The following is a 23,050-nucleotide window of genomic DNA, read 5'->3' as shown; positions in this document are numbered from 1 at the left end:
AAAAGTTTCAGGGGTGAGCATTATATTATTGGATTTATATAACAGATGCATTCATGTTATGTGGCATTTTCATGTTGTAGTTGCTGGAGTGCGAGGCTATTATCACCTACTTTTATATATTTTGTGGTAGTTTGGTCTGTAACAGTGTTTCATGTTTTAGTAACTATATAATGTCAGACCAATGTTGTGGAGTGAAAAAGTACCATGTGGAGTAGAAATATGAAGTAACATAAATCAGAAATACTCAAGTACAAGTACCTCAAAATTGGACTTAAGCACAGTACTGGAATAAATGTACTTAGTTACATCCCACCACTGTAATTATACAGAGCAAACAAAACAAACAAACAAACAAAAATGAAAATAAGTTATCCATTCACTCAAGTCACTTGTGAATCATCAAAGAGCACAAGTGTTAGGACCCAGTGGAGAACACATGGAGGACTGTAGTCTTAAAACCACTGGTAAACTTTTCTTGACACGTAATTTATCCAGCTTACTTGTACTCCTTCAATGTCAGTATGTTATATGATTTATTCATAGTATTGGTGGACAGCTGTGTTAATCTTGTTTTAATCCTTGATGATAGGGTGGGTTGATGATCGCTGGATGTAAACAGGGTTTTATGTTATGCTGTCATTTATGAACATTGGTTTATGTAAGCTTGTGTGTGGGATGGGTTGCTGGGGGTTTGTTATATATCTTTAACATTTCATTATAGGTTTGATGAATCTCACTTACTTGTTCATGATTATGTCTGTGTCTGTTCTGTCAGACAATAAAGTTACAGTTGAAAGTTATAGTGACAGCTGTGTGCTAATATGAAGAGAAAACATATAGTAATTGAAAAAAAGATGTGGGAGAGTGATAACTAAGATTTGAACAAAGAAAAACCAAGTCTACAGAAAGCACTGCCCTTTTTATCTCTTTAGCAGGTGTAACAAAAACATGCGACCATAACCTCAGTGCTCTCTTTGGCTCTGGTGGAACTTCTGGAGCTTATGTTGATAAACCTGGGATAGATGGGTTCCTAACGGTACAGAAATGCAGTAGGGGTTACTTCGTCTTTTACCGGGAATGAATAAATGTTCCAGGCCAGCTAATAAAAGATAAAGAGTTTTACATCTATCTGTTTGTCCGTCTATTGAAGTGCAGGTACTGTCTCCTGCCTTTAGGCATGTTGACCCTTATCTGACAAATGTTCCCATAATAAGGGTCGATTAAGTAACAACCATTTTTTTGGGTAGTGGGCAGCAGTGATTTGGCCGTTGTTGCCTGCCCACCTCGGACCACCCCGCAAGAAAACATGGGATGTAAAATACATCAAGATACTCAGGAATCCGCGGATATTTTGCTCTAAATATTTTTTAATATTATTCAAAACTTAGTTTTCCAAAGTGAGATCCTAGTCTTTCAACTGAGCCCTAAAAGGAAATGCCTACTTTTTGGGTTGCACTTCTACTGGAGTGGACGATTATTATCACAGGCTACCTCAGAGTTTACTCCGCTGGTCTGGTTTACATCCCTTTCATTCTAATATAGCTAAATGTAACATACACCTATGTGTAGGTCTGTGTATTTATTTTTGCATTCACTTGGCTTTTCAAATTTAGTTTCAACGATCATTAAACTCTATATACAGACACATATTTGACACTCTGATTAAGTTAAGGTTTTATAAGACTCAGAATAAGCCAATTTCTTTATTCACACAGTATATCACTTAAGTTGAACATTTGACATGGCTTATAAAGCTGTATTACAAAGACAGCACATTCAGTATGATTTGAATTTATGTGCATCTGATATTGATTTGTGTGATCTATGAAAAAAGAATCAATTTCATAGTATTCTTCAAGGCTGCTTGTGTCATATAGTTATTTTTTTTTATTGCATTTGAGTCTTCAGCCTGCCAATACCATTAAAAGTTTATGTTACTCAACTCTGTTTCTGCACCTATAACAGTTTTAACACAGCGTTTTCCACAACAACAGAACACTAATTAAATGCAGTATGTTAAAGACACAACTCAAAGGTCTTAATTGCTCATCACAACGGATCATAACAGCGAAACCTACAAATGATGAGCAGAGCAGTTGTCAAGTGTGTAGTGGAGGGAGGAAGTTTATGCCTTTTCACATCCAGTGAAACCTTCTTGTAGCACGCAAAATCGTACATATTCCAAATTCTCTCCATAAAAAAAAGAAATTGTGCCTAACACGTCCTCACCCATGTATTTTGTCGTATAATTTGCGGTATTCTTCGATGGCGAAACCCATGTTTGTCGTGTTCTTTTCATCTGTCGGAACAAAACAAAAAAAAATTTACATTATCGCTGTCAGACTGAAGGACGTAAGAAAAATCCGACCTGAATGTGTTCGAGTGGTGCAACCATTGACAATCAGACCATAAGAACGAGCCAATGACGAAAGTGAGGTGGAAAACAAATATGATCATACACACAGTTTGTTTTAAGAAGGTGGTCAAGTGGCATCAAGAGCAGTCATCGGCGTTGGACTAGCACCGGTGCTGTTCCTTGTAATATGATTCATATTTAATACAATATCACTGTCTTTGGTTTCCCCATATCAAACCCCAAATTAAGTACAAATGGAAATATAAACCGCACATTTGATAGACCTCAGCAAATGTCTATTTTTCTTCTCCAACACAGAGAGGCCTATAGTTTATGTGAATACATTCATAATTCCACCAGCAGGACGACACAGCATCATGAAAGCCTGGCAAGTAGAAAGAGACTCATTAAATGTCGGATCTGCTTGTGTCACAAAACCAAATTCAATCCACAATAAGTTTTACATAAAAATAAACCTATATACTGACATGGAAAAGTACATTATTTGCACATTTATCAAGTGGACACTGAATAAATAACAGACACTAAAACACCTCTAAAGAGTTTATGCCCTATTTATAGGACAGTGGTGGAATATAAAATAATTAAGTGCAATTATGAGGTAGCTGAATAAAAATGTTGGGCTGAAAATAACCCAGCTCGGGGTTGGCTTGTGCATTGTGGACAAACCGAGCCAAACCTTATTCTGACCTGCCGTGCCGGGTTGGAAAACCAACCCAACCTATGGGTAATGATCATTTATAGGATACGTGTCTTCAGGCTGCATGGAAAGGATGTTGAAAGACCACACTAGTGTTTTGTGAGTGTTTTTGGGCCCATTTATAACAACTCGTGTGTACTTCACATTAATGCTGACCACATAGCTTATTGTATTACATGTTTTGATGTTTTCCCACCTTCTAGGAAACAGTTAGTTTCCATTCATTTCCGTGTCAGGCAGGGTGATAATCTGCCGGAGCTAGGAACCCCCCCCCCCAGTTAACAACTTCTCTGCATTCACTATTGTCCGAGTCACGTTCTTGTACCGTGGTAGTTCGGACCCAACACTGAACGCAGCTTTGGATAAAAAAAATATCAAACCACCCGCCGATTCGACACCGTTGCTTCGCGGATGGACGGTCCGCTGGCGCACCGGCGAGGAGCTCACAAAACGCAGACGGAACCATCGACCAGCAACGGGTAGAGGTTTGAATGAGCGCCCCCTCCGCCGGCTACAACACTCAAACGCCGCATAAACGTGGTGCAAATGCATCCGTAAGAATAGTCCAGTCACGAGCCATACTCTATGGCTACCGTAACACGTGCAGGGCACCCTTTCTGCACGACGAGTTCTGTTCCGTTAAATGCTTTGTGCTGACAATACTTTCATTTCGATTCGGTTTTCAATGCAGGCCTTTTACCTGTAGCGGGGTCGTTTTATCTCCATGGTTTCCTACCTGTACTGCTCCCTCCACCAGCTGTGAAGGAGCCTCTCAGTACTTTGTGCGTCTCCTTCTGAACACTGACATTTATTTTGTGAAATTATTGTTACGGAAACATGCAGGGCCAGGATCCCCCCCCTTTTAATAATTTGAACGAGTTGCCATTCTTTTATATTATACCGAGACCACATACGTTAACCTAGGAGGGTAAAAACCGGTTCATTCTCTCCCCCGCAACCGGGACGATCGAACGATGTTAGGTTTGAGATTTTTACCGCGCACCAACCGAGTCATTCCTTCACAAAATATCACTCCGATGCAAAAAGAGATATGAGCCTGCCCAATGTTTCTATAGATGTGTCTTCGTGAATAGAGCAGGGCGGAGGTTTCCGGGCCTGCATGCACCGGAGCTGCAGAGAAATCCTAGACCGGGCAGAGCTGGCGTGATTGCGCGCGAGTGGTGGGAAAACCCCGGGCTCTTTCCCCCGCAGCTTCATGGCCGCTGCTTATTGGTATTTTCCGAGTTTTCCAAACTAATAAGTGGCACTATCAAGCATTTGGAAGCGCCGCGGAGACTACAGACGGGCTGCCGCACTTAATTGATATTGAGCGAGGCGCCGGTAGGCGTGGACGGGGCCGCTGCTGGGTAATTTGCAGTTTAATCAGCGTTTGTAATGAGAGCCGCTGATTAGCGCGGGGTGGAAATAAAAGAGAGTTACAAGGAACGTCTGTCAGAGTCTGGTGATAATTCACGACTAATTGTAATGATTAGAGCAAACTGGATGACTTTGGAGTTTTCTAATGCGTTGCCTGTGCCCGTGCCTGTGAGTGTGCGTGTGTCCACGTGCGCTGGTAGTCTTTGTGTGTGTTGAATGTGAACATGCATCCGCTTGTGTGTGTGTGTGTGTGTGTGTGTGTGTGTTTGCAAGCCAGTTATAATCCTAAGAATCAGATATCAATCCACTTTGGCAATTTTCTCCATCAGAAATGGCGTAAAGCATCTGCGCGCATGTGAGTGCGTAATAGCGCGTGTGCGTTTGCGCGTGCGTGCGTGAGAGAGAGACAGAGAGAGAGAGAGAGAGAGAGAGAGAGAGCAAGGCTGAATCCCAGAGATTTGATTATCAAACAAAACAGCTAATTTATAACTGGGGAGGGGGGAGGATCGTTGATGGACTCTGCAGTGGCGAGGGCGAGATGTGTTCCTCGAGACGTGCCTCGGCCACTGCTGGAATAGCAAATGTGAAATTAGTGGGAAATGTGTGTATGAACGCCGTCGGTCAATTAGCGCGAGGCGAGAGGAAGAGGAGGGAGGAGGCGAGGAAATCAGCTGGTACTCTCACGGTGCAGATGAGAGCGCTCGCTCGCGCGCACATGCGCGCGCGCACGCACACACACACCCTGCAGCCTTCTGTCTTTCCTCTCCCTCAGAAGCCTTATGTGATTTCCTCTGAATTATAATAAACTTGTGGAAATAACATCTCAGGCTGTGATGGCGACTACAGAACTGTTTTATCATCGCATATTTATCTGGGAGCATTTCCTGAACCCACGTTAGCAGCTTTTATCACAGACCTTAAAGGGTCAGTTCACTCAAATTACAAAAAAAAAAAAAAAAACTCTGTCTAACGTCTGGCCGTTGCAGATAGCTTTACTTTTATTTGACCAGGTTTTGAGGTATCCATCTCTGACACTGGTGCCTCTGTCCCCCGTCACGGTGGAGGTGCATGTTATTTGGTTTGTGGTGCTCACAGAATGAAAAAAATATATATATATTTAAAATGATCAACAACAAGAACATCTACTTATAGAAGCACTTACTCTGGGTGACCATTAGAACGTAGCTCCGACAACTGTGGATTATCCACACTCAGGGACACTGTCTCCGGACAGAGATGCTGCTGCTGAAAGGTTCTTTTTCCCCTTTTCAGTTCAGTCTTTGTTGTCCCACATGGTACAGACACATTAAACCGGATTCCATCAGTAAAACAGAATTTAAAAAAAAAAGAAAATCAGTCAGAACAAGTAACACACAAGTGCAGTAAAAACCAATCCATGAAAACACGTGGTGGATGCAGTATTCAGACTTTACTTAAGTGTTACAATACTGCAAGATAAAAAATACTTCGGTACAAATAAAAAAATTCTGCAATTTGTAAGTAATGTCAGCAAAATGTACTTAAAGTAAGTAGGTGTTCACAATTGTAAAAATGGCCCCTGTGAGTGTTATACTATTAGATACTATTGGATTATAATTACTGCTGCATTAACGTGTAAGCATCATGTCAATGATGCAGTTGGTCACAGTGGAGTTAACTTTGTGTATTTGATACACTGTTGGGAGTTTAATCTATAACGGTGCAGCACATTTTATAGGAGGGTCTTGTGTTTTATATGTACAATCTCAATCTGTGAACTAAAGCGGTTAAATAAATACAGAAGAGTAAAAAGTACAGTATTTCCCTCTGGAACGTAGGGGAGTAGAAGTATAGCATAGCAGAAAATGGAAATACTCAAGTAGAGAACAAGTACCTCCAAATTGTGCTGCAGTACGGTACTTGAGTAAATGTACTTAGTTACTTTCCTTCACCGGTAAAAACACATGACAACAGGCAAAACCAACAGATAACACGTGAAAAAGGAAACAGTCTTTAAACAAGACTGTAAAACAGGGGCTGTTTACCTGTAGCTAGAGTGCAAATGAATTGCTAGAGTATAAATAAAGCGATGTTATTACACGTACCAAAAAAAGAATATGCACATGGCAATGGGAAGTCTACACATCTGCCTTAGAAAAAAAAAACGCCCTTAACAAGCAGCACCAGCTCACGTTGTTCAAAGCCTCAGAACCTCCAGTGCTGGTACAGATCCCAAAGTTTCCAGAGAAGAGAGAACAAATTTCCCTGACAGGGTCAAAGAGTGTAAAACAAAATGATTGATCAAACTTAAAGCTAAAGCTAAGGTTAAAGGAAGCAGCTTAAACTCTTAATCCAAGACTCTTCCATTGAAAATGTTTATGAGCGTGGAGAACTGCTCACCAGTAATTTTACTGGCTGCCTTTAATACCCGACTGTTCTCCTGTGTTGTTTTTTTTTTGTTTTTTGGATGGACTTCCAGGGTATTGTATGATGCTATAAGTCCAAAGGTTAAAACATGTACAATCAACTCTCAGTCAAATATGTCTTTTTTTTACTTGAGCAACCCGCTGGAGTCTGTCATTTCGTCTGTTAATAGCCTGAACATGTTTTATTTATTGTAAGACAGATTTACTTTCGACCATAACAACTTTTTCTTTCAAAGAATTTTTTAAAACTGTGAATTATTAATATTTTCAGTGATTTAAAGGCTTACCGACCATAAACTTACAATGAAAAGGGCTCAAAAACATGTAAATAGACTGTATTATAGTCTTATTTCTTACAATTTTCTGCTGTGTTTGTGTGTATAAATAGTGAAACAATATTTTTTTAGGGACTTGAAAATTTCTTTATTAATATTTTGAGTGAGTATCGCTAAAGATGTGCATATTTTTGTAAGGATCCGTGTCATTTTTCTTGTTTTTCTTCATCTTGGGTTCCTGGTGGCTTTATACTTTATTAAATTGACAAAGTGATAAGTCAGACTGGTAGCTGAGTTTAGAAGGTGCTTTAAAAAAAAAAAAAGATAAAAATGAGCCAAAATGAAGTTGGACTCTTAAAGAAAACATTAGTTGGTCTGCTTTTATTTAGAGCTGAATCTTTGACCTATAACTGTGAACAGCGTGATGACAGTGAGACCTGATTATTGACCTCTTTCTCTATTTTCAGTGAAATGAATCAATTCCTCACTTTGTTTCCAGGTGGCCCCCTGGATGCCCCCCTCTTCTCGGTGACACCTCTGGCTCCCGGGCCCCGTTTGGGTATATTAAAAATGCATAAGACCTCCCTGGGCACAGCAGCAGCAGCAGCAGCACCACCACCACCACCACGGATGACCTGTTTGGTATCAGGTGTGATGTGCCACTAAAGTGACCTTCTCCATCTGATCCTGCTGGTCTCTGCTATGCAGGGGAGACAGAGCTGGACAGGCCGGCGGCGGCGCACGATCGATTCTCCAGCGAGAGGTTATCTATATGTGGTATTTTAATGTCACGGAGTCAGGCCAAATTGATAGTGATAAATATTTGCCGGAAGATTAGGCGAGGGGAGTGTGTCGAGGGTGCTGCATCTCAGACCTGTAACCCCGGCAGAGCTGTTCCTCTCTGTGTCGGATTAGCCCCATCCATCCAGTGTCAATGGCTGTCTTGTTGAGAAAATCAGTGAGTAAACACGGCTGACAGAGAGCGAGAGCAGCGAGTGTGCATGTGCGCGTGCGTGTGTGTGTGTGTGTGTGTGTGTGTGTGTGTGTTAGGTGGTAGATGGGCGGCTGATTATTCATACAAATGGACTCCAAACTCTGCCTTGTCCCTCCAAAATGTGTTTTTCCTCTGTTCACCTCCTCCTCTCCTTTTTCTCTCCTCTCCCATATTTACTCCCCCCTGCTATCTCCAGAGATACCCTCCCAACCCCCCCCCACCCCCCGTCCTGCTGTTCCCACTTTGTCCCCCATCAATCACTGCGCCATTGTGTCCTGGATGTTATATAGAGTGACTTAAATTTCACCTCCTTCATCTCTATTCACTCCCAAAATCATTCTCCATGAGGGTCCAACACCGCGGCCGTGTTTGTGTGTGTGTCTGTGTGTGTGACGGTGTGTGTATCTGAAGGGGAAAGAAGAATGAGTTTTTGAGGAATAAACACACCCTCCGATGTAACAGAGGAATCATCTGGACATGTTCTCGCGAGCAGATTTCATCGGAGCGTCTAACCTGAAATTGAATGGGAATGCCTTTGAAACATGGCCGTGATGAAATTAACCCGAACATCCTCCAGTTGTTAGAGTGGATTTAAAGGAACAGTTTGACGTTTTAGGAAATGTGCTTAGTCGCTTTCTCGCGGAGAGTTAGATGAAAAGATCGATATCACTCTCGGGTCTGTCTGTTAAAAAATAAGGACTCAGCGATTCCGGAGAAGAGCGCCGGGCTAACTGTTTCTCCCTGTTTCCACCCTGTATGCTAAGCTAAGCTAACCATTTGCTGGCTGTAGTTCCAGGGTCCTGTCTGGGATTTAGACAATAAAAACACCCTTGGTTAAGTTTAGGGAAAGATTGTGGTTTTTGTCAAATGTAAATTAGCACGTTATGGCTGAGGTCGCCGAGAACTTTTTCTGTATTAAACCAGACCATGATCTTTCCCTGACCTTAACCAAATGCTGTGAGATTCTAACAAAAAAAGGTTTCATCATTTCCTGTATTATAAAGAAATGGTACTGCAAGAACAGACATTTTGGTGAAAAACAAACATTTTGTCCATTACATTCTGCTGGTATGTTCAGTGTCGGCATATTCGCAATCTGCCAAATACGTAAATTAATAACTGTTCCTTATCACATTAATAGAAAAAGTCAAAATTATGTTTCCTGTATGTATTTGCTGATGCATATTAGTTGTATATAGCCGTAATTTATAGGAGACAGGGTTGCTTCAGCATGAGAGCAAATAGGTAATCCTCAAAATGTTAGTTAAACTATTCCTTTAAGAGCCCTATCAAAAGAACAGGAAATCTGGCAAAAAATAAAAAAAAGAAATTCTGAATAATGAGGCACATTTTGGCAGGAAATAATAAAATAAGGTCAAAAGATTAAAGTTAGTAAGTTAAATACACTCATTTTAGTCACTATTTAGAAAACACAAATAGAAAATCATTCAAATTCCCCTTTGGTTGTTAAATATCATCTTTGCTGGATTTAACCTACAAATATTCTAACCAGGCAACGAATTTGAAAATACTTTCATGCCATCTGCTGACTGAGTACAACTTCATTTTTCTGCAGCAGCCCTCACAGTGAGCTGAAATTTCCTCCCGTGGTTAAATCCGCTGGAAGGGTCTCTTTTGCCCTCCGTGTAAAATGAAGACATCACATCTCCAACGCCGTCCCCGTATTTTATCAGGGGTCCCTGACAAATAGGGCCTCCCCGCTACGCTCGGATGGCCACCTTCATTCCGCACTTGGCTTGTTTACATAGCACCAGGACCATTTCCACGGATTAAACAAATCACTGCCCGAGGGGGACATCCATAATCCGCTAACGGGTCACCAGCAAGACAGTTATAAATGCCTGTGTCCAGTATTAGGGGTTTAATAGATGTCCGTGTCCAAGGATGACCTTCCCTGAATGCAGCACCAGCCTCTCCCTGCAGTTTATTATTGGATAGGGAGAAAAAAATTAAGAAAATAAGAGAAAAAGAAGCAAGGCTTTGTCACAAAAAATGTCATTATATTATTATTAAATGGCTCGTTTTAACACAAAAATTGGTATTTCTGGAATCAGCCTCACTGCAGAGGGAGTGGGACTCGGTGATGAGAACCCATCACCTTTTATCAGCTTCTATCACTCTCTGAAAGATTTGGTGACACCCCTGGTAATAGTGGGAGACATTTTTCCCACAAATAGAAAATGCCAGTGAAGAAGATCAGTAAAATATTGTATGGATCTCGGACCAATTTACTTCATCATTCCACATTACACTCTTATGAATTGTTCAAATTGGATAACAAGCGCTCAATTCACTTTATTATGTAAGTTAAATTAGACTTTGCAAAAAAAAAGTAGTTGCAGTGGCATTCAGTGGCTCCTTGAATAAAATGTAATTTGTGTGAGAATTTGTTGTATCTGTCACAAATATTCACAATTAGCGGCGGTAATTATTTGATAGTTTCTGCAATTATAGCTTAAACGGTTAAATTTGGAACTGTGTGGAGCCCTAATTGGCCTAAATGCGATATTTTGCATATTTGCATAATGAGGAAATTGGTAGAAAATTGTGTTCATTCATTTGTGAAAAATCCTATGAATTTTATGAATTTGAAAGGTCTGTTCCTGCAGTCTGTGACTTTGCTGGCTGCTCCCTGAGGGCCCCTGGGGAAAGTGGGGCACCGGCAGCAGGCCAAATGGAGGAGATTTGGAAGAGAAAGGCAGAAGAAAGGGGAAAAAGTGCAAAGGAACTTTATGTTTGCAGTCTGGGGCCAGTGAGAATTTAAATTAGGTAACAAAAAGCGCCGTTAGATTGTTATTGAAAGATGCTCAGGTAGCATTCAAGGGTCATTTAAGTTGCTACGACTGAGAGGTTAGTGACAAATGTTGGCTGAGAGATTGTTTTTTTTTGCTTTTTTTTTCCTCTTTGGCTGTTCGACATAAGCAGTGATAATGATAACATTCCCAGAACTGGAACAACTGCAGACACGAGTCTCACAGTAAATTAAGATTTTACTTCAACTAAATGTATAGCACCATTTCATTTCATGCCTTTAAAAAGCTTAATACATGTTGGTAAAGATCATGTTACTCGGGGCATCCTTCCATTTTCTATAATAAGTACAGGTATTTGTCGCTTTTAGCGCAGTGTAGTGTACTTTTCCTGCATAATTAGAGCTTTTGTTGCATTGGAACTGTTCTTTCTCATTCTGTCAATCATCACGTTTAACGCGTAAATGGCCGTCCACACCAAGAATGATCACTATAATGGAAACTACAAATATCACGGTATATCGTTTCAAAAATCGTTCTAACTCAAGTGGAGGGCTGAGTCCAGATCACAATTTACAGGGCGTCACGTTCAACGTGGCGGAGGACATTGCGGAGAGACTCAACTTTGAGGTTCACCACCGGCCAATTTTCCATTGCGGGGCTCCGATTCCGCTGGAGCACGCGGCACGAGCTTGGCGCCACTGTGTGGACGCTCACGTCGTTATCGTTATAGTTATCGTTCTTGGTGTGGACGGCCCTTAAATCTGGTAATAATCAATTTTCTGTTTTTTTTTTTTTTGTCCACACGTCCCACGAGAAGACCAAAACCGATCATGAATTGTTCCTACTGACAAGTGCTCTATTGCCACAGAGCTCCATAGCTGTCCATTAAAAACACATCAATGAGCCACACCGTTGCGCTGGGTGACATGTTCCTTCATTACCATGGAGATGGGCACAGTAATTTATTTCAAGTCAATTCCGCATACTCCATCCTGCTTCTTTAAATACTAGAGCGTCAAATGTGTATTAATCCGCCGATTAAAATAGTCCCCAACAAATGCACCATTTATGCCCGTTTGAGTAATGTTTGCTCAAAATCACAGAGCCCAGCTGTTTAAGGAAACTACTGAGTCTTTTCAGAACGTTAAACTACTTCAGTATGAATGAATGGGTTTAGGGAAGAGAGCAGAAAGGATAGGAGAGTCAGAGGGTAGCGAGAAATGGACTAACACATTGTTGGTTTGGATCTTTTCATAGGATTCGTTAACGACCGCGTGGCCCCGGTACACGGTGTCTCGCTGCGGTGTAGCTCATTTGTAGTTTTCTGGTGAAACAATAATTGCTGTCTTCGCTGAAAGTAACAAGCACAGTCTGCAGACTCACAGTATCACGTGCTCCGCTGTTTCATTAAAAGGGACAAAATCATTTCTTCGGCGGTGCATGTGTTTTTCTGTTAGAACACAGTCTGAAAATCATTACATGAAAAATGTTACGTGATCAATTATTTTTACAATTTACAAAGCACATAGCAATGATAACATCTATTTTCATTTTTATCATTAAATTCTGGCAAAACCCAAAAACATCTTGATGTTTTATTGTCGACTTGTGGAATCTGTAATATGTATTTCATCAAACCAAAAGCACGCGTATTCTGTGCACACCTGTTTTCGAGAGGTCAAATCTTCAGATCTCATTAGTTTCAAAGGTACTGACTCTTTGACACGGAGCCAGGGCCTATCAAGCAAAATGGGTTTTAGAAAGCGCTGTGATATCAGGTCAGTATCAGGTCAGATTTACTGTGGTACAAATCGGAAGCTTCTGCAGGCTTCACTACTCTTAGAAGCAACGCTTACACTAAGTCAAAGGTCGGGTGTTATTAGTCATTTTAAAAAACAAAACAAAAATCCTCTTATTTTCATGCCAAGTGTGGCTATTAAAGTGTGGGAAGTTTTGAGGGGCGAAGCTGGATAATCAGCAAATTCAGCAAAGCACAGATACCCCAATATATTAAAGAGTTGTAATGAAAAAAAAAAAAAATCAACTTGACTGAAACCACATTAAGTCACTGCCAACATTGGCAACAACATAGTTTTACCTCCCACTCTCCACAGAAGACAAGTTGAAGCTGGAGCTGAAGAGAGGCTGTCTAAGGCTTCCTGTCAGAGCAGGTCCGCACTGACACTCCTCTCCCACAGGTATCACACAAAATACTACACAAAATATAATAAGTAACCGTAAAAGAAAAAAAACCCCGTTATGCATGTAAGCTAGAGCTATTTTGCTTTTAAACATATTTGCTGTACTATCGTAATATACTATTCATGTAGGGATACTGTGGCGTGAGTAGCTATATTATGAAGGAAAAAAAAAAATCACAAAAATATAACAAAAATAATTTTTTGCATTAAGTGGGAAGATTAAAAGATTGTGATCAGGGTCAAAAGGGTAAAAGGTGATCAGGACAAAACGTGTTAGTAGCCCCCCCCCCCTTTGGCCTGGGATCCTTAGGCCCCTCCAGTGATCCATACATCCCTAAAGGTGACTTTATTAGCTCCTCACATCTGGAGAGGCAGCTGTGAGGAGCTAATAACGTTTCGTGTAGTATATTTTGTACAGCTAAGAATCACATACCATATACTTGTGGGGATCCCAGTAAACAATATCTGCGGGTTGGGTTGCGAGCTACTAGCTCTGAGTTAAATATGCAGCTCGTTGTAGCTGTTCGGTCAGGTGACTGAAAATTGTTTGATCTGCCAGTGTGAGGACAAGCCCTTCACGGACAACGTTTAACCGCCGCTGAAATATCACGCGGTCAAGATAAAAATTCAGATTTAAAGCCAGACAAATCCGTTCCTCTGAAACATGCATATTATGTCCAGATGATACTTAGAGCTATCCACCGTTCAGCCTCTCTGTAGATATAGGAAAAAAAATAAAATAAAAAATGGGCCCCTCAAAACTCAGATTGCATTATTTTCATCTTAATGAGAATCTGGTTGTTTATGTTTTGTGATTTGAGGATCATCCACATTAATTAGAATTTGACAGATCCAATTAAAATTGTAGGCCCATAATGATGTGATGGGGTTGCCACCGGGGGAGCAGCCTCAAAACAAACAGCACTAGTTTAATGTAAAGGTTGAGGGGCTGGATCACAGAGCCTTGAAGAGGAGGCACCAGTGTGTGCGAGCGTACGTGCACGCGGGCCTTTTTTCCCCATATAGTTGCTCTGCTCTGCCATTCCCCCAAAACCTCATAAAGCTCATAGACAATAATGATCCTGCCATGGACTGTAATGATCCCGCCATTTCATGGGGTATTACACTATAATGATGATAGTCCTCGACATTTGCATCCCATCCAGCCTTTAGCTGCCGAGCTGCACCTCCATCTTACCTGGCACGGGTAATTTATAGAGCAAAGGCGTGAATAAGCCGCCCTGGAATAATACAACCTACACTTAGAGTCAACCGCAGAGATTTATTACAGGACCGTAAACCCAAAAGGCAAATAGAATCGGCCTGCTCGAGTGTGTGTGCGTGTGTGTGTGTGTGTGTGTTTGTAGTCGGTGTTCAAGAATGAAGACATCCATGAAAACCCGCCAATGACAGCGAATGAAGGATGATGGGGAGGTGGCTGTGAGACCTGGGAGGGGAGGGGGTGACGTGGGTGGGGAAGTGGGTGTGGTTGGATCTTAAAGATTGTCATCTGCAAAGAAAAAAAAAAAAAAAAAAAAAAAAAGGAGTTAAGTAGGAAGGACCAAAAAAAAAAAGAAAAAAAAAAAGCTACCTTCACCATAAATATGTTCTTTGTCGGAGAAATTTTTCACCACCGTTCTCTGCAAACAGAGAGACACATGCAACACAAAGACGACACACACTCAAACACACAAAATCACTGGAAGGAGGGGAAAAAAACAACAACCCTGCGCGTATTTTACTCTGAGAGTTAATGGGAATAAAATACCTTGGTGGATGAGTGCAGATGTGTTTGATACAAATAGTCATTTTCCTATTTGCTGCCTCATTGAGCATGATGAATGATGGGAGTCAGGGAGGCGGCGTGATGAATGGCAGCACCTTGGCTCCATTGCATGCCCTATTGATTCTCCTTCTTTATTACTCCTACAACCCAGCTGGCTGCTCCTGCCCTCCCTACACTCTCTCCTCTCCAGTGGCGGCGGGGGGGGGGGTCTTCTTTGTACAGTAAGGCCCCACCTCCTACAGGAAGACTGTTTTGTGTGTGTGTGTGTGTGTGTGTGTGTGCGTGCGTGAGTGTAAACATACACGCCAACAAGCATAATGTGTATGTGTGCTCATGGGCTGCTGGGAGTTCATGGATAGCGGAGAAATGAGTTTTCTGATCAGCGGATTAGAGCCCAACAGTCTGTAATAGGGACTTGTCTGAGAGCTGCTTAGTTAGAGGGACCTCTCAGATGGCAATGAGAGGGCGGGGGAGAGGAAGTGGAAGCAACGTGAGAAAAGCACTCAAACTGGGCTTTAAAAGTGGGAATCAAGGGAACGGTGAGAGGACACGCAGGTGGACTTTCCACAACTTGTGTCGGGGATGAGATTATGACAATCGCCCCCATTGAAGCAGTCGAAAGGGAAGAACGTGTCATTCTCAAGCAATAAAAGTCCACATGTATTAGGAGACTATAAGTTAGGGGGGAAAAGATAGATGAGTGTTTGTACTGAATTTATAAGAAATGACTGAAGCTAAAATACATTTCTGTTAAAAAAAAATATAGAGCTGCAAAACTTAAAACAGGCTACAGGGTAGGATTCAGCGCTAATTGTTCTTCTTGTGCTGTATAGAGAGAGATGGTCTTGATGTTTGGTAAAAACCTAGATGGTGAAGACACCATCTCATGAAAAATAGCCACCGTGTAAAGCCCCCATGTGAAGTTAGAGATCTCTGTGTGCATAGCTACGTTCAGGTCCATTAGCCAGAGAAACGTGCAGGTTTACGTATCTGTCTGTCTGAGGAGGGTTTGACTGAAGACAAAGTCTATTTTATGTTTGATTGCTCATTATGATGATTTAAGGGCTACACCTTTTAATTTCTGATGAGTTCTTCTGGTTGGATGATTATTTCAAAAAAACATTTTTTTTGTTTTGTTTAGCTTTTTTCTTTTTCAGAAGAGCTCATTTTTTTTTGTTTGGAGAACAATGCAAAGTTCTTTGTTTGTAATATAATGTCACACGTAAACACTTGTGTTCTTCTCTCGTCGCTGTCTTACACTGTACGTCCCTGCGAGTACTGGGTACTTGTATGTGCATTACTCAATGGATGACATAACTAAGGAATACTGAAGTGTATTCGTGCAATATTTAACGTCCGAAGAATATCTGGTGGACGTGGAAAATCAATGAGGTTTTTGTTCAAGCAGAATTTCAGAAGTGTGGAGCTGGAGACATCGGGCTGTTGGTCGACAGAAGTTGGTTACTCATGCACCAAAATTACCCTCATGCGCAATCAGGGAAAACCTGGCACGGCTGCTAGTTTCAGTGCATAAATACCATATGTATATGAAATACAGCCAACTGCTTTAAGTCACATCGAAGCTTGTCAAGAAATATTAAAAACACTGCTGTTGTCTTTTTACAAATGGCCTTCCTATTGATGGTGAACTCTGCGGCTCAAGATGTATTTCTAATGATATTTAGTGTCACATCTACAGTACAGTCTCGTAAAAACTGACCGTGACGTACTAGTGGACACACACACACACACACACACACACACACAGCCGCTGGAAATACTCACTTACAGCACCAAATGTATAATCCGCCGCTGAAAATAGTCCCCCACGAATGCATTATTTCCTCCTGCTTGAGTAACATTTGCAAAAACTACAGTGCCCAGATGTTTCAGGAAATTGAGCCTTTTTAAAAAATGAAACTAAACATTGGTGACCGTTTTGTTTTTTTGTTTTTTAGAGATTTACGTCTTCATTACCGTAACACTTTGTCGTTTTTTTTCTTCCATTTGTTGACAGTAAGAAAATCAGAGCAACATTAACCTTATCCGTTGAAGAGTGATTGAAGGAAAGGCATTGTTAGATCATGGAAACGTCTTCATAAAATGAACGACGGCTCATTAGTAAGTGCTTTAGGACGTTTCATTTTTTCTAAAGCATACTTCATCTGTAAAGGGTGGGTTAGAGTCGGCGTCGAGGGGAGTTAAGTGAGAGGTAACACACGTGTCATATACAAAGCCATTTGAGTGACAGCCCTGTGTTTTCTGTCAGAGTGGAGCCTTTAGAAGATCAGAAAACACATCTTGTCAGGGACTGTAACCCCAGTCCCACTGGCTCTGTCAAAACAAAGGCCTGTTCATCCATCCGTCCTCTCATCTCAGTCCACATCTGAGGGACCGGGCCTCTGTCCCGGACAACAGCCCCCTGGGGTCCCGACGTGCGAGTGTGTTGTCGCCGGTTTGTCTGGATGACAGGGGGGGAGCCTCGTTGGCCTCACCCCGGCTCAGCGTGATGTCAGCGGCCAGGGGTTTGACGCAGAAGGAGATTGGGTGAAGGTCACGTCGGGACAGACGTGGAACTCGGAGACATAGTTGTCCCCGTCCAACTCCATTTCCAGCCTCTCTGTAGTATCCCGCCGAGGCCAAGCACGAAGTAGGCATGTCAGGTTTTGGTCAATTTCCTCAAGCACCGGCTGCAGAGCATGTCAAAATAGCCTGCTGTTCAGCAGAAAGTACATTTCTGTATGCATCATGTATACCGCGTTCAAGCGGGGTCAGTAAATCCAAATCCAATCCATGATTTGAAAAACAATACTCATTGAAAATAATGGGCAATCTCTGCAACTGATGAATTAAATTTCGATTCATTTCCTAAATGGGCTAGGTAGAGATAGAAATGATCCCAGCCAATAATATGCATACACATATTACCCTCTGAGGCTAGCACACACACACACAAGCACATACACACACAGCCATCCTCCTCTCAGCATGGCCTGCGCGAAGCTTCCCAGACTAAATTACAAATGTTTCAGTGGATTGGAGTTGCAGGACATAATGAAGCAGTGCGGCACGCTGAGAGGTAATTACCCAGCAGCACTACTGCCGCTCTGCAGCCCTGCGAGGTGAGAGAGAAGATGAATAGCCAAAGTACAAAACCACTGACCCCTCAAAAGTTTCATTTACCATCTCCCCCTTCTATCTCCCTCCCCCTGGTTTTGGAGAGCTTGGAAGAGGTAATCATCTAGGGACAGTTTTGGTAGGTTGATGAATGGTGTGTGTGGCTTTGGTGCTCGTACACAGACGCACACCTACTGTGTTTATCTGCTCCGGCCTAAACCCAGCCGAGCAGGGCTAGAGATGTGGAGCACGCTGAGCCTTATTGAGTCACCAGGGCCGGTTGAGTGGAGAGACAGGCCAGGGGAGGAGGGGGAGGAGGAGGGACGGAGCGATGGAGAGAGGACAGACCGCCCGGCTGGGAGACGTGGAGCCGATCAATTTTCCCCTCCAGCCTATCAGTCATGTCCTCTCGCTCTGTCCGTTTGTGCTGATGACACACTTTCTCTGCCCATCGGCCCATTTCCAGGCCAAGAGCGAAAAAGAAAAGTCTCGGTGTGTCTATTTGTCTTGAATGTGCATGTTTGTGCGTGTGTCAGTCACAGACGGCGAGAGAGAGAGAGAGAGAGCGCACACACACCTGGGGGGTTGTCCTAGGGATCAGTGTTGAAGTCGGGGGGGGGGGGCTTCTGTCAAAGTTTCCTCTCCCAGGAGCGCCAACGAGGACTGAGGAGCAGGGAAGGGGGGGAAAGCAGAGCAGAGGCCCCCTCAGGTGAGCCCGACTCAGCCTCCTCTCCCGGGCGTACCGGCGAAGGTGGCGGGATCCAAAAGCCTCGTCAATGCATAATGCATTAGAGGCCTCCCTCCACTGACAGCCCCCTCTGCCGCCTTCCACTCCAGCAGCCCGCCCGCTAATCAAAAACGACACATCCGAATGTCCAGACGCACACCCGAACACACACACGCACACACACACACGGGCAGAAATTTACTAATCAAAAAGTGTATTTCCTAGAGGCCGACTCCCAAGAGAAATCCAGCTGGAAGAAATTGGAATAATTTATTAGCTTACAAGTTTTCGTTGACAGTTAGCCCGAGGCTATTTATCTCAGTAATAGAGAACGTCTCCAATGTGGCAAAATTGACCAAATCAAACAGCTTTGATCAGAAAATGAATCTGGCAAGGCTGTCTGTCTCCGGGTGTCCCAGGAGGCGAGCGGGAAACAAACAAACCTGAGAGACAGAGAGTGAGAGGGGGAGATTATTTAACAAGTGACCGCGGGAGGGGAAGAGACAGAAAGGAAGAAGGAAGGAAGGAAGGAAGGAAGGAGTGAAGGAGTGAAGGAGTGAAGGATGGGCTCACGTTGCAAGTGAAATCTCTCACTAGAAATGATTATTCGTTCAACGAGAGGGGGGCCCGCGATATTTAAGACGGAGGATGCCGCTGGATAAATAATGTGACAACGGCGGAGCATCAAAGCGATCCGTCGAGTTTACAGTCACTCTTCATTGAGTCTCAGATGGCGAAAAAAAAAAAGGGTCCTGCTTTTTCGTATTACGGCAACGGAACCGCTAATTCACGGTGTCAGCTGCGAAAACAATGAAATGGGGGGAAAACCCAAAAAAAAACACAAAGACAAGTGTCTGACAAGAAAAAGTCCCGTCGACACTGTACAGCTCTGCCACGCGGAGCAAAACGCCCTCCTGCCTTCGGGCGGGTTCGGAAACGTCTCAGTTCAGTCGGAACACCACGATCTGCGCACCGCCGTCCGCCGTGGCGCAAACCCCAAACCCCCGGGAGGAGCCGCAGACACCTCCGAGTCAAATCTACTTCCACGCCTGCACGGCGCGTCTCTCTCTCTGTCTGTCTGTCAGCCTGTCTCGGCGACAGAGTTGCTGAGGGGGGAGCTGTACGACATGCCTTTGACACGATCCCCAGGCATGCCTCTCACAGTGAGGGACGCACTCGTTCGTCGGGGAGACTGACAGACGGTTCAAAGGGTCGTCAGGCTGACACCGAGAGGGGACGGTAAACACACCGCGGCCGTCTCAATTAAGCAGCCGGGCCCCTTGATTCACAGCCGTCACGCCGAGACGCCGGAGATGGGTCTCATTATGTTAAACGCGTGTCAATCACGCACGCCTCGGGGCAACAAAGTGAGGGGGGGGGCGGTGCTTGTAGAGAACTTCGGCCTGCTGTGTGGGTTCAAGAGAAAAAAAAAACAACCAACTGATGAATTACATATTTGCAGCGTTTGAAAAGATGAAATAAGCTCCACTCGGCGGGCGGAACGGAAACCTCGACTCGGGGCTTCGTCCTGTGGCCGCGCAGCCGAGTGGAGAAGTTCACGAAACGACGGCGCGTTCTTTTCTGCAAGTGGAAAGCCGCGTGGTAAAGAAAGAGTGATTGGATCACGGTGGGAAATTTCTCCATAGACCGGCATTATCATTGACCCCCATCCTCACTCCCTCCCCGCCTCCACCCGTTCTGCCCCGCACCTCCTCCTCCTCCTCCTCATCCTCTCCAATCTATCCGCCTAATGAATTTTTACCTGGCACAGACTGTTTTAAACTCCATTTGGACTTGTGCCTACAATTACCTCCTCAGAGTCTCCAAAGTAACTGCGCACGGCCTAATTAGTATGCATTATCAATTAACAAACTTAATAGCTGGCAGATTGATTGGATCCTCTGTAGAAGGGGGCAGAGCTGAAGCGAAACACGAAATGAAAAATCATCTCCCCCTCGCACTTCTCATTTCTCTTGCACACAAATTCATGCGCGTGTGTTTTAAGGCGGGAGCAGTTGCATTGGGTCGCACATGTGAGCACGTGGTGTGTTGGTTTTAATAGGTGGACTTTATGCGTCGTTGAAAATATCCTTAAAATATGGGAAAGTATGTATATTATCTATATATATTCATGTAGAAATACAGCGCTGAAGGAAATAATCAGATCCTTCACTTAAGTAGAAGTAGCATCACAACGGAGTAAAAATACTCCATCAGAAGTAAACGTTGTGCATTAAAAAACTTCAAATGAGCCCAAGTAGTCGACGTATTATCAGCGAAATGTACTTGAAGTCGAACGATACTTTATAAGCCAATCATAGGTTTAGTAGATCAAGTCTTCGGAGGATCCAGGAACTATTGCTGCCGAGCAGACGTGGCGGACATTTTGCCCTGTACGTAGCGCGAGGTCGAGCGGTAAACGCAGTTCAGTGGAAGAATAGAGCGAAATGCACTGAAAGTGTACTTTATGTAGAAGTACACGAGTATTAGTGGCAAAAATTACTCACAAGTAAAAGTGCTCATAATGCGTAAAAGCTACTATTTGTTATATTGTCATGATTAGTGCTGAGGCATAAATGTGTACGTAGTGTTGAACTGTTGCAGCTGGTCAAGGTGGAGCCGGTTTCACCGGCCTTGTAGTAGCAGTACCTCAAAGCTGCACTCAAGCGCAGTACTCGAGTAAATGTACTCGGCTACATCCCGCCCCTGCGCACCTATCGCCGGCTCCGCCGCGTCGCGCCCTTTCGCGCCGTCGACGCAGAGGCGCCGCTCCGTGAGCCACGCGGGCAGACGGCAAACGGAGACTTCCGGTAGCTTCGGCGCCGGGAGCTTCGCCACGGGCGAGAGGCGGATGGCGGAAGCTGCGTGGGCGAGAAATGCTTCCCGGGAGACGCACGTCAGGGCAAGAGACGCCGATTTGTCACGGAGATGGAGACGACAGTCAGAAGCGAGCATCCATTTCCCGGGCACCGACGTCGCCGTTGCATCTTGCTGTCTGGCATGAAAGTCGCTGAATGGATGGGAATGTCTGCATTTTTCACTCTCCTCTTAATTAATGCCACCTGCCCCCCCCCCTCCAAAAAAAAGCCCCCCCTTTTTAAGAATCACTCAGGAGAAGAAAACAGATCGTCTGCTGCGCTTTACCGGCCTGTGTCGCGAAGCCTGAAATAACTCAGCTCAGGTCCAACAAGTCTTTGTTAGAAGGTCTCGACTTAACCTCGGGAGATCATCTCCCTCTCTGCGTTAGAGCCACTAACTTTTGGCCACTTTCAGTGTAGCTCCTCGCCAACACTCCACCGGTCCAGACCTTTAAACTACAGTCGTGCGTTACGAGGGGGGGTAATCCGCCCTTCACGCTGCGCCTCATCCGCGGCACCAGGGCCCGAGGAACGCGCTCGTAAACGCTTTACCAAACCAGTTTTTTGACAGAGTCGTTCTGGGTGCAAATCGGCCGATGCGTCCTCAGCCTTAAGTGCCGCATCGATCCCCCGCCCGCGCGCTGGAAGGAGCCCCAACATTTTCGCCGGATTCCAGCGGTGTGATTAAAGAAAGCGCCTTATTTACATAAATATCAATAAGAAGACATTATGACAATTACCCGCCCTATTGGCCACAAACTTTATATGCTTGAAAATATACTTTATTTTCATTAGGAGGCATGAAATGCAGTCATTAGTGCATTAATTAAGGCCACTATAAACAATTATCTGGGTTAGTTTTTCAGTTATCCTGTAATGGGTCATTGTTGTGATAGAATCAACACCGGGGTGGGACTAATTTCTACACAATGCCACTTAGGACGGTACAAAGGGCGTGAATTCCTACAGCAGGAAAAACGAGCAAATAGAATAATGTTTGGTCTTTTAACGGGGGTGGGGGGGGGGGGGGTCTGTGGTAGAAATGGCTGCTCAGCACATCAGCAGTGGGGTCCAGAGGATAAAAAAACAAAAAAAACAAAAACAAAACCAAAAACAAAAAAACAATCCATTACCTGGTGCAAACACTGGTTGTCCAGATAGTTCATAGTGCGGTAATACAGTGGCAGAAATGTGCTGTAAATGCGGGGAAGCAGCGAAATTGAGGAGTCACATGCAATGAGTGTCACCTCTGGGGGTGGGGGTGGGGTGGTGGTTGGGGCAGTAGACTGAGGGGGGGGGGGGTTGGGGGGGTTTGGAGGGACAGATTCAGCACTTCCTAAAACGCTGCAGCAACTCTGAAGACATGTGAAAAAACTCATCTTTCCCTGAACATAAAAAATATCGTGGCGATGTTGAGGGTAGAAAGTCTGACATGGGGCAAAGGGCACAGGTAGTAAAA

This window comes from Xiphias gladius, chromosome 20, assembly GCF_016859285.1.
Source record: "Xiphias gladius isolate SHS-SW01 ecotype Sanya breed wild chromosome 20, ASM1685928v1, whole genome shotgun sequence".
Classification (NCBI taxonomy): domain Eukaryota; kingdom Metazoa; phylum Chordata; class Actinopteri; order Istiophoriformes; family Xiphiidae; genus Xiphias; species Xiphias gladius.
The sequence above is the reverse complement of the archived record's forward strand: the minus strand, read 5'-3'. Positions refer to the sequence as shown.